This window comes from Panulirus ornatus, chromosome 16, assembly GCF_036320965.1.
Source record: "Panulirus ornatus isolate Po-2019 chromosome 16, ASM3632096v1, whole genome shotgun sequence".
In the NCBI taxonomy this organism is placed as follows: domain Eukaryota; kingdom Metazoa; phylum Arthropoda; class Malacostraca; order Decapoda; family Palinuridae; genus Panulirus; species Panulirus ornatus.
In genome coordinates, this window is record NC_092239.1 from 38,460,592 (window position 1) to 38,477,874 (window position 17,283).

At 43.3% G+C, this 17,283-nt stretch overlaps 10 non-coding genes across 10 annotated transcripts; 9 read left to right on the forward strand and 1 right to left on the reverse strand.

Moving 5' to 3' along the window:
- Window positions 1-2,173: 2,173 nt before the first annotated feature.
- TRNAL-AAG (transfer RNA leucine (anticodon AAG)) lies at window positions 2,174-2,255 on the reverse strand. Its single transcript has one exon. It is a non-coding gene; the product is annotated as a tRNA-Leu (tRNA).
- Window positions 2,256-3,199: 944 nt separating this feature from the next.
- Window positions 3,200-3,281, forward strand: TRNAL-AAG (transfer RNA leucine (anticodon AAG)). Its single transcript has one exon. It is a non-coding gene; the product is annotated as a tRNA-Leu (tRNA).
- A 939-nt stretch (window positions 3,282-4,220) lies between these two features.
- Window positions 4,221-4,302, forward strand: TRNAL-AAG (transfer RNA leucine (anticodon AAG)). Its single transcript has one exon. It is a non-coding gene; the product is annotated as a tRNA-Leu (tRNA).
- Window positions 4,303-5,445: 1,143 nt separating this feature from the next.
- Window positions 5,446-5,527, forward strand: TRNAL-AAG (transfer RNA leucine (anticodon AAG)). The gene has a single exon. It is a non-coding gene; the product is annotated as a tRNA-Leu (tRNA).
- A 1,141-nt stretch (window positions 5,528-6,668) lies between these two features.
- Window positions 6,669-6,750, forward strand: TRNAL-AAG (transfer RNA leucine (anticodon AAG)). The gene has a single exon. It is a non-coding gene; the product is annotated as a tRNA-Leu (tRNA).
- A 1,247-nt stretch (window positions 6,751-7,997) lies between these two features.
- TRNAL-AAG (transfer RNA leucine (anticodon AAG)) lies at window positions 7,998-8,079 on the forward strand. The gene has a single exon. It is a non-coding gene; the product is annotated as a tRNA-Leu (tRNA).
- Window positions 8,080-9,323: 1,244 nt separating this feature from the next.
- Window positions 9,324-9,405, forward strand: TRNAL-AAG (transfer RNA leucine (anticodon AAG)). Its single transcript has one exon. It is a non-coding gene; the product is annotated as a tRNA-Leu (tRNA).
- A 1,272-nt stretch (window positions 9,406-10,677) lies between these two features.
- On the forward strand, window positions 10,678-10,759 carry TRNAL-AAG (transfer RNA leucine (anticodon AAG)). Its single transcript has one exon. It is a non-coding gene; the product is annotated as a tRNA-Leu (tRNA).
- Window positions 10,760-12,005: 1,246 nt separating this feature from the next.
- Window positions 12,006-12,087, forward strand: TRNAL-AAG (transfer RNA leucine (anticodon AAG)). Its single transcript has one exon. It is a non-coding gene; the product is annotated as a tRNA-Leu (tRNA).
- Window positions 12,088-13,339: 1,252 nt separating this feature from the next.
- Window positions 13,340-13,421, forward strand: TRNAL-AAG (transfer RNA leucine (anticodon AAG)). Its single transcript has one exon. It is a non-coding gene; the product is annotated as a tRNA-Leu (tRNA).
- Window positions 13,422-17,283: the final 3,862 nt, after the last annotated feature.

Genomic DNA, 17,283 nt, shown 5'->3' on the forward strand with positions numbered 1-17,283 from the left:
CCCCAAGTACCTTACCTTAGCCTTTGAGTACCACATCTCACATCCTTCAGTAATACAACCGAATCAAGGTGATCAGTACTATCATGAGGCCAACGCGAGCAGCAGAGACAGAGAGGATAGGATGAGACAAAGTGGAGTGAGGTTTTAAGAAGTTCACGTTGCGACTATGGGTATGAGAGGAGCATGGATGGTAGTGTTGATTGGGAAGATATAGAGGGAGCGTACACGATGAAGGAGATGTATGGATGGAAAACTTGGGGGAAGAGGATATAAAAGGGAGACAGAATGAGAGAGGATGGGAAAGAACTGATGAATGGGTTAATGATACTTAGACAAAAAGGGAAGGAAATGACACATAGACAAAAAGGGAAGGAAATGATACATAGACAAAGAGGGAAGGAAAGCTCTCTTCCCGTAAAACAAAAATGGCTATTACACACACACACACACACACACACACACACACACACACACAGCATGATTTCCGTCATGTTCTATAACCTCTTCGATCCGGGCTTCACATACAGACGAAAATTGGTATTTTCCTTTTCTTATGTATCGTCAAGTCTTGGAGATCACAGCTGTCTTTAAGTCATAGAACTATTGTTACCCAGATTTCTGTTTCTTTTGTTTATAATTGAGGATTAGAGACGCATTTCTTTTTTTTCTATAGTATTTCCCCTACCTTTATGCCTTAGCTACTTTTTCAAACTTTCCTTGATCATTTTTTTCCGTACGACTCGTATATCTGTTTTCTATGCTATTCTATGTGGTGAAGAGACACGTCTACAAATACAATATTTCAGTATTTGCTTCACTGTATTCTGGAAAGGGGAAATCTGTTCAGCTGTGGCGGGAAATCCTTTTTTCTTTTTCTTTCTGTTTCCTGAGTATTATCGGATATGCTATACTTTTTATCTGAAACGTTCTCGTCCATATGAACTCTTTCATAGGTGAACATCACATATACAACAGTCAATAAATACTATGACATACCAAAAATTCTAATCAATTCCTCACCAGACTAGCATTGTGGATCAAGAGAGCGTCTTCATTGAATAGTTACTTTAAAGCATACTCAATTCTCTAACGTTTATGGTTTGTGGTTTTGAGATTCTAGAGATGTCAAAGTTTCCAGTCAAACGTAGCCATCATCCCAGTGTTCAAGTTTATTCTCGAAAACCGAGAACACTTGCATTTTCCTAGGTTTAAAGAGACGCATCAAGTTCCACAGACCTTCAGCAGTTTGGTTATATAGAGACCTCCCTCGCCCACCTAGTGGTTCGTTAGATTCCTGGAGTTTATCCAGCGACGCAAAACCTTTGTGGCCTCCAGAAAAATCTTTAAATCCTGGGATGTACAACAGAGTCAATGAACAAAAGCATAAGGACTAGGACGCAAAGAAATCGTATTTCCCTAACTTGGTGGCTTCTTCGGTATGCGTCGACATTTTCTTTTCCACCGTTAATAACGTCGTCATTTTCTATACCTCTGAGGGACTATGACTTTTAACCTTTCAGTCCTTCACTTACGGCATCCCACAGGGCACAAAGCTAGAACACTGTCATTACCTCATCCTCATAAGTAATGCCCTGCTCGATGGTAGTAGGTCGACAACCCTACCAATAGCGTCAGCGTTGACAACAGCTCTCCAGGCCACAGTTACCAACCAGAACACCATTACCAACATCCAGAGGTGGACCATCGCCGATGACGTCACAATAACCAAGACAGTAGACAGTAGGCAAAACAGTCTTCCTATATAACCCCGTCTCATCCTATTCTGTCTAACTGGAACCCAAACTCTTCTGGGATCTTTCTCTTTCTATCACAGAAGCTTTCATACTGCATAACCCTCAATATTCATTCTGTCTTCAGTTAGGCAGATCTAATTATGAATATTCTCCACATGGGTGGACTGGTACAGAGCCGCACTACACACACCAGCTCGTATGGTTTTGCAAAGATCTAACTCGTTCTTACAATCATGGTGATGTCTCTTCAACTCACACAAGATGTATACGTTCAAGAAACTGAAGACTTTAGAGTGAGTGCTTAAGGCTCACTGCCTCAATCTTTATTGACATTGGGCCTCTTGTGAAGTTTGATACTGGAAGCTTTGGAACATACGGCGAGCATTAGACAATAGTGGATTAGGTGTTTAAAAACGTTTTGGCAGCGGTGGGATTCGAACCCACGCCTCCGAAGAGACTGGTGCCTTAAACCAGCGCCTTAGACCGCTCGGCCACGCTACCTGTGAAGCATGCCATTTCTATCTCTCTCTCTCTCTCTCTCTCTCTCTCTCTCTCTCTCTCTCTCTCTCTCTCTCTCTCTCTCTCCTTATCTATCTATCTCCCTCCAGCCTTTTCTTTCTGCCTCTCCCTCACGTGGGCTAATGGCAATCAGTCCATACGAACATCCAATCTCTCCCTATCAGACATAACACGTGATACTTCTACAGACAGTCGACTGCACTACCAATGATGCGGTTTCACCAATGGTGACTTTTCAGACGCAGTGTAACTTATAGCAGGTGGATCTGTGTAACAACACACACACACACACACACACACACACATGCAAGCACTCTGTTAAACCCGAAAAGACATGGATCCAGCTCACACCCTCAATGTCACCATCAATTGACGATTTCTTCCAATGAACAAAACACGAACCATTAAAGGCGTCACACAGACACACACACACGACATACGCTCGCCACACTGATAACATCATCACAGAAGCAACACACACAGACTGAACGCCTTCACAACACTAACTGGCACCAGATATGGACAAGTATTCTTCAACATCCTATGGACAAGCAATTTATCCACTCCACTTTATATTACGTCTCACCTGTCTGGGCGTCCACCCTCTCTCGAAAGCAAATGTACCAAAGCTGTACAGCCACACGAAATAGTGCACTCGGCATAATCACCGACAGCCTTCCAATCACAGGCACTTGACAGTACGCTCAATGTCAGGCCAACAGATTAGACCTGTCAAATCCATACCATTCCTTAACTAATCACCAATCCCCAAGTATATATAATTAGCTTAACCCTGCCTCACACCCACACCCTCTCTCCCATATATATATATATATATATATATATATATATATATATATATATATATATATATATATATATATATATAGGAGAGTTAGAGTGAGTAAGAGAGCTCTGTCTTCACAGGTAGCGTGGCCGAGCGGTCTAAGGCGCTGGTTTAAGGCACCAGTCTCTTCGGAGGCGTGGGTTCGAATCCCACCGCTGCCAAAAAGTTTTTGAAAACCAAATCTATTCTATCTCCATGCTCACTCTTTGATCCAAAACGTCTAACATCAAATCTTTACAAAGCCCCAGTGCTGATAACTGAGATTTGAGGCCTTACACATTCACTTCAATGTCTTTAATATCTCCAATGTAGAAACCATGTTTGAGTTCAAGGAACAAAGCAGGGCAATCGTCACAAGTTTTTTTTTTTGAGACACAGTCACCTCATTTGCGCGGTATCAATGCTCTTGTTACGTACACCAGGTGAGGAGCTACTCGCAAAGTAAATGTGCATGTGGTCTTGCACTCGTTCTTAATACCTGAGGAAAGCGTTGAGAGGTGAAATTACCTCATCTCCTACAGACGCGTTCTTTATCACGCAAAAGTTCTGAATCAATGTACACACACACACACACACACACACACACACACACACACACACACAAGCATGCTAAAAATCAGTGGGTACGAATGAGAGCTGACCTTTTATGCTTACAGTCACATACCACAAGTGATTTAGAGTTCCTCTATCAATTAAGGGATGACAGCGCCTAGCCACGACTGTCATAAAAGGTTATTGTTTATGCATCATTAACATGCCCTTGCAATATCTGTCGGCCGAGTTCACAATGCAAAATCGCAAATGGAGTACCAGTTTAAGCTGTTGGTAACACGACAAAAACTAAATCACCACCCTCTTAACTCAGTCTTACCACCACCTCATTTGATGACAACCATCTGAAACCACACTCCCCAGACATCTACGAGTTACACTTTTTCGTCAACGATAAAGACATGATCCAAACCCTAGAGACCATTGATGTCCAGTATGAGCAACGGTTAAGGGGTAAGCTTTATGTGCGAGATGGACAGATTGCAAGTTTGTAAACTGAATTCATACAGACCAAGTGTTGGAAAGAGATTGGTATGGAATGCTTCACAGGTAGCGTGGCCGAGCGGTCTAAGGCGCTGGTTTAAGGCACCAGTCTCTTCGGAGGCGTGGGTTCGAATCCCACCGCTGCCAAAACGTTTTTAAACACCTAATCTCCTTTATCTGCATGCTCATTCTTTGATCTAAGGGGTTTAACATCAAATCTCACAAAACCCCAGTGTTGATGATTGAGATTTGAAACATTACGCATCCACTCCAAAGACTTTAGTATCTCCAATATAGAAACCTCGCGTGAGTTCAAGGAACAAAGCATCGCAATTGTCAAGTATTTTGAGACACAGTCACCCCATTTGTGTGGTACCGATGCCCTTGTTACGTACACCAGGTGAAGAGCTACTCCCAAAGTAAATGTGTATGTGGTCTTTAACTCGTTCTTAACACCTGAGGAAGACGCTGAAGATATTTTGAGAGGTTCGTGTGGCCTGATGTTGACAGCCTCAACGATCCTGGCAGTTCTTTTGTCAAAAGCCGAAAACAACTGACCAACCATGACGTGGAATTACCTCATCTCCCACAGACGCGTTGTCTATCATGCCAAGATTCTGAATCAAACTACACACACACACACACACACACACACACACACGCTAAAAACCAGTGAATACTAACTAGAGCTGACTTTTAATGTTTACAGTCACATATTACAAGTGATTTACTCTCAAAGTTCCTCTATTGATTGAGGATTGGCAATGCTTAGCCACCAATGTCATCATACAGTTGAAATCCTAATGCCTGTTCAATGTTCGAAGCCGCATAAAAGGCTGTTGTGTATGTATCATTAATACTGCCAGCAATCACGAAGCCTTGCAGTAGCTGCCGGCCAAATTAATAATGCAAAATCGCAAATGGACAACCAGTTTAAGTTGTTGGTTACCCAACAAGCACTAAACAACCACCCTCTTAACTCAGTCTTACCACCTCATGTGATGACAATCATCTGAACCCACACTCCCCAGACATATACGAGTTACACTTTCTCGTCAACGATAAAGACATGATCCATCCCTAGATATATCTTAAAGACCATTGATGTTCAGTATGAGCACAAGTTAAGGGATAAGCTTTATGTGCGAGATGGACAGATTGCAAGTTTGTAAACTGAATTCCTAAAGGCCACAAGAGAGAGAGAGAGAGAGAGAGAGAGAGAGAGAGAGAGAGAGAGAGAGAGAGAGAGAGAGAGAGAGAGAGAGAGAGAATGGTATGAAATGTTTCACAGGTAGCGTGGCCGAGCGGTCTAAGGCGCTGGTTTAAGGCACCAGTCTCTTCGGAGGCGTGGGTTCGAGTCCCACCGCTGCCAAAACGTTTTTAAACACCTAATCTCCTTTATCTGCATGCTCACTCTTTGATCTAAGGGGTTTAACATCATATCTCACAAAACACCAGTGTTGATAATTGAGATTTGAAACCTTACGCATCCACTCCAAAGACTTTAGTATCTCCAATATGGAAACCTCGCGTGATTTCAAGGAACAAAGTTTCGCAATTGCCACAAGTATTTTGAGACACAGTCACCCCATTTGTGAGGTACCAATGCCCTTGTTACGTACACCAGGTGAGGAGCTACTCACAAAGTAAATGTGTATGTGGACTTTCCCTCGTTCTTAACAACTGAGGAAGGCGCTGAAGATATTTTGAGAGGTTCGTGTAGCCTGATGTTGACAGCCTCAACGATCCTAGCAGTTCTTTTGTCAAAAGCCGAAAACAACTGACCAACCATGACGTGGAATTACCTCATCTCCCACAGACGCGTTGTCTATCATGCCAAGATTCTGAATCAAGCTACACACACACACACACACACACACACATACACACACGCTAAAAACCAGTGAGTACTAATTAGAGCTGACTTTTAATGTTTACAGTCACATATTACAAGTGATTTACTCTCAAAGTTCCTCTATTGATTAAGGATTGGCAACGCTCAGCCACCAATGTCATCATACAGCTGAAATCCTAATGTCTGTTCAATGTTCGAAGCCGCATAAAAGGCTGTTGTGTATGTATCATTAATACTGCCAGCAATCACGAAGTCTTGCAGTAGCTGCCGGCCAAATTAATAATGCAAAATCGCAAATGGAAAAACAGTTTAACCTGTTGGTTGCCCGACAAGCACTAAACAACCACCCTCTTGACGCAGTTTTACCACCGCAGGTGACAAGAACCATCCAAAACCACACTCCCCAGACATATACGAGTTACACTTTCTCTTCAATGATAAGGACATGATCCATCCCTAAATATATCTTAAAGACCATTGATGTCCAGTATGAGCACAACTTAAGGGGTAAGCTTTAAGTGCGAGATGGACAGATTGCAAGTTTGTAAACTGAATTCATTCAGGCCAAGTGTTAGAGAGAGAGAGAGAGAGAGAGAGAGAGAGAGAGAGAGAGAGAGAGAGAGAGAGAGAGAGAGAGATAGAAATGGCATGCTTTACAGGTAGCGTGGCCGAGCGGTCTAAGGCGCTGGTTTAAGGCACCAGTCTCTTCGGAGGCGTGGGTTCGAATCCCATCGCTGCCAAAACGTTTTTAAACACCTAATCTCCTTTATCTGCCTGCTCACTCTTTGATCTAAGGGGTTTAACATCAAATCTCACAAAAGCCCAGGACTGATAATTGAGATTTGAAACCTTACGCACTCACTCCAAAGACTTTAGTATCTCCAATATAGAAACCTCGCGTGAGGTCAAGGAACAAAGCATGGCAATTGTCACAAGTATTTTGAGACACAGTCACCCCATTTGTGAGGTATCAATGCCCTTGTTACGTACACCAGATGAGGAGCTACTCTCAAAGTAAATGTGTATGTGGTCTTTGCCTCGTTCTTAACACCTGAGGAAGGCGCTGAAGATATTTTGAGAGGTTCGTGTAGCCTGATGTTGACAGCCTCAACGATCCTGGCAGGTCTTTTGTCAAAAGCCGAAACAACTGACCAACCATGACGTGGAATTACCTCATCTCCCACAGACGCGTTGTCTATCATGCCAAGATTCTGAATCAAACTACACACACACACACACACACACACACACACACACGCTAAAAACCAGTGGATACTAATTAGAGCTGACTTTTAATGTTTACAGTCACATATTACAAGTGATTTATTCTCAAAGTTCCTCTATTGATTAAGGATTGGCAACGCTAAGCCACCAATGCCATCATACAGCTGAAATCCTAGTGCCTGTTCAATGCTCGAAGCCGCATAAAAGGCTGTTGTGTATGTATCATTAATACTGCCAGCAATCACGAAGCCTTGCAGTAGCTGCCGGCCAAATTGATAATGCAAATTCGCAAATGGGCAACCAGTTTAAGCTGCTGGTTACCCGACAAGCACTTAATAACCACCCTCTTGACTCAGTTTTAAACACCACCTCAGGTGACAAGAACCATCCAAAACCACACTCCCCAGACATATACGAGTTACACTTTCTCTTCAACGTTAAGGACATCATCCATCCCTAGATATATCTTGAAGATCATTGATGCCTACTATGCAATTATCTTGGTGACGACACTTAGTATTTACTGCATATTTGTCTTTCGTTCTCCCTACATTATCGCACATTCCCACGAAGAGGAAGAGAAATCTAATGTTATGAATAGGAGTTAAGGGATAAGCTTTATGTGGGAGATGGACAGATTGCAAGTTTGTAGATTGAATTCACAAGGTCATGAGAGAGAGAGAGAGAGAGAGAGAGAGAGAGAGAGAGAGAGAGAGAGAGAGAGAGAGAGAGAGAGAGAGAGAATGGTATGAAATGTTTCACAGGTAGCGTGGCCGAGCGGTCTAAGGCGCTGGTTTAAGGCACCAGTCTCTTCGGAGGCGTGGGTTCGAATCCCACCGCTGCCAAAACCTTTTTAAACACCTAATCTCCTTTATCTGCATGCTCACTCTTTGATCTAAGGGGTTTAACATCATATCTCACAAAACACCAGTGTTGATGATTGAGATTTGAAACCTTACGCATCCACTCCAAAGACTTTAGTATCTCCGATATGGAAACCTCGCGTGAGTTCAAGGAACAAAGTTTCGCAATTGCCACAAGTATTTTGAGACACAGTTACCCCATTTGTGAGGTACCAATGCCCTTGTTACGTACACCAGGTGAGGAGCTACTCACAAACTAAATGTGTATGTGGTCTTTCCCTCGTTCTTAACAACTGAGGAAGGCGCTGAAGATATTTTGAGAGGTTCGTGTAGCCTGATGTTGACAGCCTCAACGATCCTGGCAGTTCTTTTGTCAAAAGCCGAAAACAACTGACCAACCATGACGTGGAATTACCTCATCTCCCACAGACGCGTTGTCTATCATGCCAAGATTCTGAATCAAGCCACACACACACACACACACACACACACACACACACACGCTAAAAACCAGAGGGTACTAATTAAAGCTGACTTTTAATGTTTACAGTCACATATTAACAAGTGATTTATTCTCAAAGTTCCTCTATTGATTAAGGATTGGCAACGCTCAGCCACCAATGTCATCATACAGCTGAAACCCTAATGTCTGTTCAATGCTCGAAGCCGCATAAAAGGCTGTTGTGTATGTATCATTAATACTGCCAGCAATCACGAAGCCTTGCAGTAGCTGCCGGCCAAATCAATAATGCAAATTCGCAAATGGTCAACCAGTTTAAGCTGTTGGTTACCCGACAAGCACTAAACAACCACCCTCTTGACTCAGTTTTAAACACCACCTCAGGTGACAAGAACCATCCAAAACCACACTCCCCAGACATATACGAGTTACACTTTCTCTTCAACGTTAAGGACATCATCCATCCCTAGATATATCTTGAGGATCATTGATGCTACTATGCAATTATCTTGGTGACGACACTTAGTATTTACTGCATATTTGTCTTACATTCTCCTTACATTATCGCACATTCCTACGAAGAGGAAGAGAAATCTAGCGTTATGAATAGGAGTTAAGGGATAAGCCTTATGTGGGAGATGGACAGATTGCAAGTTTGTAGACTGAATTCACAAGGCCATCTGAGAGAGAGAGAGAGAGAGAGAGAGAGAGAGAGAGAGAGAGAGAGAGAGAGAGAGAGAGAGAGAGAGAAATGGCATGCTTTACAGGTAGCGTGGCCGAGCGGTCTAAGGCGCTGGTTTAAGGCATCAGTCTCTTCGGAGGCGTGGGTTCGAATCCCACCGCTGCCAAAACGTTTTTAAACACCTAATCTCCTTTATCTGCATGCTCACTCTTTGATCTAAGGGGTTTAACATCATATCTCACAAAACACAAGTGTTGATGATTGAGATTTGAAACCTTACGCATCCACTCCAAAGACTTTAGTATCTCCAATATAGAATCCTCGCGTGAGTTCAAAGAACAAAGCATCGCAATTGCCACAAGTATTTTGAGACACAGTCACCCCATTTGTGAGGAACCGATGCCCTTGTTACGTACACCAGGTGAGGAGCTACTCACAAAGTAAATGTGTATGTGGTCTTGCACTCGTTCTTAACACCTGAGGAAGACGCTGAAGATATTTTGAGAGGTTCGTGTAGCCTGATGTTGACAGCCTCAACGATCCTGGCAGGTCTTTTGTCAAAAGCCGAAACAACTGACCAACCATGACGTGGAATTACCTCATCTCCCACAGACGCGTTGTCTATCATGCCAAGATTCTGAATCAAACTACACACACACACACACACACACACACACACACACACACACACACACATACACGCTAAAAACCAGTGGGTACTAATTAGAGCTGACTTTTAATGTTTACAGTCACCTACACAAAAGTGATTTACTCTCAAAGTTCCTCTATTGATTAAGGATTGGCAACGCTAAGCCACCAATGCCATTATACAACTGAAATCCTAATGTCTGCTCAATGCTCGAAGCCGCATAAAAGGCTGTTGTGTATGTATCATTAATACTGCCAGCAATCACGAAGCCTTGCAGTAGCTGCCGGCCAAATTGATAATGCAAATTCGCAAATGGGCAACCAGTTTAAGCTGCTGGTTACCCGACAAGCACTTAATAACCACCCTCTTGACTCAGTTTTAAACACCACCTCAGGTGACAAGAACCATCCAAAACCACACTCCCCAGACATATACGAGTTACACTTTCTCTTCAACGTTAAGGACATCATCCATCCCTAGATATATCTTGAAGATCATTGATGCCTACTATGCAATTATCTTGGTGACGACACTTAGTATTTACTGCATATTTGTCTTTCGTTCTCCCTACATTATCGCACATTCCCACGAAGAGGAAGAGAAATCTAATGTTATGAATAGGAGTTAAGGGATAAGCTTTATGTGGGAGATGGACAGATTGCAAGTTTGTAGATTGAATTCACAAGGTCATGAGAGAGAGAGAGAGAGAGAGAGAGAGAGAGAGAGAGAGAGAGAGAGAGAGAGAGAGAGAGAGAGAGAGAGAGAGAGAATGGTATGAAATGTTTCACAGGTAGCGTGGCCGAGCGGTCTAAGGCGCTGGTTTAAGGCACCAGTCTCTTCGGAGGCGTGGGTTCGAATCCCACCGCTGCCAAAACCTTTTTAAACACCTAATCTCCTTTATCTGCATGCTCACTCTTTGATCTAAGGGGTTTAACATCATATCTCACAAAACACCAGTGTTGATGATTGAGATTTGAAACCTTACGCATCCACTCCAAAGACTTTAGTATCTCCGATATGGAAACCTCGCGTGAGTTCAAGGAACAAAGTTTCGCAATTGCCACAAGTATTTTGAGACACAGTCACCCCATTTGTGAGGTACCAATGCCCTTGTTACGTACACCAGGTGAGGAGCTACTCACAAACTAAATGTGTATGTGGTCTTTCCCTCGTTCTTAACAACTGAGGAAGGCGCTGAAGATATTTTGAGAGGTTCGTGTAGCCTGATGTTGACAGCCTCAACGATCCTGGCAGTTCTTTTGTCAAAAGCCGAAAACAACTGACCAACCATGACGTGGAATTACCTCATCTCCCACAGACGCGTTGTCTATCATGCCAAGATTCTGAATCAAGCCACACACACACACACACACACACACACACACGCTAAAAACCAGAGGGTACTAATTAAAGCTGACTTTTAATGTTTACAGTCACATATTAACAAGTGATTTATTCTCAAAGTTCCTCTATTGATTAAGGATTGGCAACGCTCAGCCACCAATGTCATCATACAGCTGAAACCCTAATGTCTGTTCAATGCTCGAAGCCGCATAAAAGGCTGTTGTGTATGTATCATTAATACTGCCAGCAATCACGAAGCCTTGCAGTAGCTGCCGGCCAAATCAATAATGCAAATTCGCAAATGGTCAACCAGTTTAAGCTGTTGGTTACCCGACAAGCACTAAACAACCACCCTCTTGACTCAGTTTTAAACACCACCTCAGGTGACAAGAACCATCCAAAACCACACTCCCCAGACATATACGAGTTACACTTTCTCTTCAACGTTAAGGACATCATCCATCCCTAGATATATCTTGAGGATCATTGATGCTACTATGCAATTATCTTGGTGACGACACTTAGTATTTACTGCATATTTGTCTTACATTCTCCCTACATTAACGCACATTCCTACGAAGAGGAAGAGAAATCTAGCGTTATGAATAGGAGTTAAGGGATAAGCCTTATGTGGGAGATGGACAGATTGCAAGTTTGTAGACTGAATTCACAAGGCCATCTGAGAGAGAGAGAGAGAGAGAGAGAGAGAGAGAGAGAGAGAGAGAGAGAGAGAGAGAGAGAGAGAGAGAGAGAGAGAAATGGCATGCTTTACAGGTAGCGTGGCCGAGCGGTCTAAGGCGCTGGTTTAAGGCACCAGTCTCTTCGGAGGCGTGGGTTCGAATCCCACCGCTGCCAAAACGTTTTTAAACACCTAATCTCCTTTATCTGCATGCTCACTCTTTGATCTAAGGGGTTTAACATCATATCTCACAAAACACAAGTGTTGATGATTGAGATTTGAAACCTTACGCATCCACTCCAAAGACTTTAGTATCTCCAATATAGAATCCTCGCGTGAGTTCAAAGAACAAAGCATCGCAATTGCCACAAGTATTTTGAGACACAGTCACCCCATTTGTGAGGAACCGATGCCCTTGTTACGTACACCAGGTGAGGAGCTACTCACAAAGTAAATGTGTATGTGGTCTTGCACTCGTTCTTAACACCTGAGGAAGACGCTGAAGATATTTTGAGAGGTTCGTGTAGCCTGATGTTGACAGCCTCAACGATCCTGGCAGGTCTTTTGTCAAAAGCCGAAACAACTGACCAACCATGACGTGGAATTACCTCATCTCCCACAGACGCGTTGTCTATCATGCCAAGATTCTGAATCAAACTACACACACACACACACACACACACACACACACATACACGCTAAAAACCAGTGGGTACTAATTAGAGCTGACTTTTAATGTTTACAGTCACCTACACAAAAGTGATTTACTCTCAAAGTTCCTCTATTGATTAAGGATTGGCAACGCTAAGCCACCAATGCCATTATACAACTGAAATCCTAATGTCTGCTCAATGCTCGAAGCCGCATAAAAGGCTGTTGTGTATGTATCATTAATACTGCCAGCAATCACGAAGCCTTGCAGTAGCTGCCGGCCAAATTGATAATGCAAATTCGCAAATGGGCAACCAGTTTAAGCTGCTGGTTACCCGACAAGCACTTAATAACCACCCTCTTCACTCAGTTTTAAACACCACCTCAGGTGACAAGAACCATCCAAAACCACACTCCCCAGACATATACGAGTTACACTTTCTCTTCAACGTTAAGGACATCATCCATCCCTAGATATATCTTGAAGATCATTGATACCTACTATGCAATTATCTTGGTGACGACACTTAGTATTTACTGCATATTTGTCTTACATTCTCCCTACATTATCGCACATTCCCACGAAGAGCAAGAGAAATCTAGCGTTATGAATAGGAGTTAAGGGATAAGCTTTATGTGGGAGATGGACAGATTGCAAGTTTGTAGATTGAATTCACAAGGCCATGAGAGAGAGAGAGAGAGAGAGAGAGAGAGAGAGAGAGAGAGAGAGAGAGAGAGAGAGAGAGAGAGAGAGAGAATGGTGCGGAATGCTTCACAGGTAGCGTGGCCGAGCGGTCTAAGGCGCTGGTTTAAGGCACCAGTCTCTTCGGAGGCGTGGGTTCGAATCCCACCGCTGCCAGAAAGATTTTGAGACAAGAGTCATCCGTCAGTGGATGGTGCCGAGTTGCTAAAAACAGAGCGACGATGTTCTTTGCCTAGCTTATCGCGCGATCAGTTCCCGCTTGATATTAACCAATCGAACGGTAGACTGTAACAACACGTAACCGTAAATTAACATCCCTGGTATATATATATATATATATATATATATATATATATATATATATATATTATCCCTGGGGATAGGGGAGAAAGAATACTTCCCACGTATTCCCTGCGTGTCGTAGAAGGCGACTAAAAGGGGAGGGAGTGGGGGGCTGGAAATCGTCCCCTCTCTTTTTTTTTTAATTTTCCAAAAGAAGGAAGAGAGAAGGGGGCCAGGTGAGGATATTCCCTCAAAGGCCCAGTCCTTTGTTCTTAACGCTACCTCGCTGACGCGGGAAATGGCGAATAGTATGAAAGGAAAGGATATATAACAAAAACTAAAGCACACGCACAGAGCCATTCCCAAACGCAGTTGGATCTCGCTACTATTATCCCGCGGTGTCATATGACAATGATCACGAGTTTGTATGCCTGTTGTGTTACCCCCCATTAATATTTTCCGTGTAACAAATTACTCATATAAGTCTCCGATAATTGCTTCATTGATAGCCATCTAACCCTCCTCCGAGGCGGTACCTCGGGGATAATAACATATATTGGTTAAGTAATAACGGGGAAGGTTGAGAGGACAGGAGGAGTGGCGATGAGGTCTGGCACAGTGAGGTAGGAGGATGAGAAGATGAGGGAGAGGTGAGGGGTAGTGATGTTGGAGAGAGAGGTGGCAGAGATCGGGAAGAAGGTGTGGAAGGAGATGTACAAGAGCGGAGTGACAGACAGCAATGTTTGTTCGAAGGAAAGGTATACGAGAGACGAAGAGTGAAGTAAGGAAAGAGTGGGGAGAGAGAGAGAGAGAGAGAGAGAGAGAGAGAGAGAGAGAGAGAGAGAGAGAGAGAGAGAGAGAGAGAGAGAGAGGAGGAAAGGCGAAGAAAAGAGAAGGAAATCGTGAATGAGAGAAAAGGAAGGAAGGGAGGGAAGAAGAAAGGAGGCATATATAGAGGCGGTGGACTACGGTGTGATGGGCAGAGGAAGGCATTTAATGGGGGTCACAGAAGGTGAAGACAGGTCAGGGGCCATTATGAAGATATTGCCTTGCAAAGGTTACTGGTGAAGACTTCGAAGTAACGGCAGAACAGCCGCAAGAAGAGCAACCCCAACACCAGACACGTCGGCAGGAGCTGAAGTTGAGACAACAGCAGTTCTCTGTAGGACATTCTCAAGCAGAGGAAATGACAGATTATAAGCAACACAAGACGACAGAAGACGCAGGCACAAATACAACAGGACAACGACGAGCGTGTGGCGATACAAAGATGAAGAAAAAGAAAGAATAACATGGGAAGAGCGAACTGGTAGATTATAAAAAGCAGAATGAAAAAAATGAAAGAAATGAGAGAAAGGATTCCAGACGCATAAAACGCAAAGGAAAAACACCTATTCATGAGATATAGAATGATGAGGTTTCACAGAAAATGGTGCACACACACACACACACACACATATATATATATATATATATATATATATATATATATATATATATATATATATATATATTAAAATCCATTCTCTAATGCTGAACATCTTCATTTCAGAATCAGAACCAAACGTTTCAGACACTTCTAGTTTTAAGAGGGAAACTAAGCAGAGCCCCACATCTTAACAACCTCCATGATCACTGTCGAAGTCATCGACTCACCACTCTCGGCCCTCAACTCTATACGTGGGGATGTGTTGAGGCCCAAGGGGCTTCACTATGAGTATCACCCATCGACGAAGGAGACGTCCTGCACAGTGCTAACACCCTCTTGACTCAAGGACCCCCCTCGCCACTTAGGAGTAATTGACGAGAGTGAGTGAGTGAGTTAGACGCTACCGTCCAATCCTCGTACCTTCTCAAAGACTCCTGGGCTACCGTATTAAGGGCGCACTTATGCTGATGTACGGCCGAGACCTGGAGCCACGATGTATGGAAACCTATGTTACTATGTTCATCTCCGTGTCCTTTGAAGCAATTATATCTCTGGCTACCGTAAGGAATCCTTGTAAGTGAATACGTGGCTGAGGCAGTGCTTCAAGTCCCCATTGACCTATGAACGTCAGGCTGTTAAATGCGTCGTGTTAGCGTGAGGTTTGATCATCCATTTCATACGTATTGTGAAAGACTACAAGAGATGTGCTCTAACGATCTCCACCAGTTTCATTCATCCCGAATTCCGTTATTACCAGATCAGCAGAAAAACACCATTATAAGAGGTAGTTAGCGAAGTCGCCATTAGTTCAACAGCTTTCACAGGTTCTCTTGGTCTGCTTGCGTTCAAATGGGTACCTCCATGTGAAGATATCAAACGAGGAAGCTAAGCCCTTAACATCAGAAAAAGTGATACGATTCAGTGGTTGTGAATCCTGGCATATAGGAGCGTTGTTTAAAATTTGGCCACCAGCAACTGGTGCAGGAGTACATCAAAGTCCATAATACAACCATAAAGCAAATTTCTCATCTGAAAAAGAATTTAATCTTTTTGCTTTTCGTGGTACGACTCCTGAAAAAAAGAAGTCTAGTCTTTTTAAACTTTCAACCTTCTAGAAGGAGCTTCAACTGGTAAGATTTGGAGCACAGATTACTACATAAAATTGAAAGAGTAACTGACGATCTTGTACGTTCCACGCAACAAATTACTCCTGCCCTCATTGAGCCATGACATTTCTTTCTTTTCTAATCACTGTAACTCTCCTAGTTCCTGCCTCGCACTCACGAAAGCTGGCTGGGATCATCCACACTCACCCAAACATCTGCAAGTCGTGATAGTTCAAAATTATCTCCTCCGACGGTCCGAACCCTCATTAGGAAATTCATTAATCAGTACTGAAGGAAAATTCTCATAATTGGCTTCATAATTACTGGCAGCATTAGGATGGGATTCATTGGAATGGAAGTGGCTCAAGTCCAAAAGAGATTCGGCCTAAAGTTATTTGCAGATGGAGATTTGGTTGGGGAGGAGTGTTGCTTTCTTCAGGCGTGAGAGACGGAGCAAAATTATGGCAGACATAGATCTCTTAACTTGGCGAGACTGCAGGTGCTTTGGAGAGACAGAGATGGTTGGAGGAAGAGGTACTGGAGGCTGTTTCCGACACGGTGCTGGAGATAATGGAATATATAATACAAGAGATGATGGAGATTAGAGACAGTGACAGAGGTGGTGCTTAAGGTCGTGTTGGAAGTGATGTTTACGGAGGTCGTGTGACAGTAGACTCTGATGGAGGTGAAAGAAGTGGTGCTGGAGGTGACGAATTCGGCAAAAGTAGTGCACATGGTGGGGTAATATGACGCAGAGGTGGTGGAAGTACTGCTGGAGAAAACCTTTACTAGTTTCTCCTCTACGGTAATCCTCACAAATTCCTAATATGTCGGCCTGCATCTTGATGGCTGTGGTATATTCTTTGAGAACTCCAACTTCACACGAAAGTGTCTCGGTGTTACACCAGGCTGCTTCTTCCAGGGGATCTTGCAGCCCAAGGCTGCGCTACATTCAGGAGGAGGGACATATGGACTCCTATGAAACAAGAGCTTCTTTGCCGATGATAGATCTTAGCCAAAGATGACTTTTTCTTAGCGGTATAACCTCATGCAGGCGGAGTTCGGTAACACCTGAATATATATGTTTTCGTACTTAGTTCCCAGTCTCAGCGAGGCAGCGCCAAAAACGGACGAAGTAATGGCCTCATTCACTCTCCAGCTGTCATATTGGTACTGATGAAAGACGAGTATATCACCATTT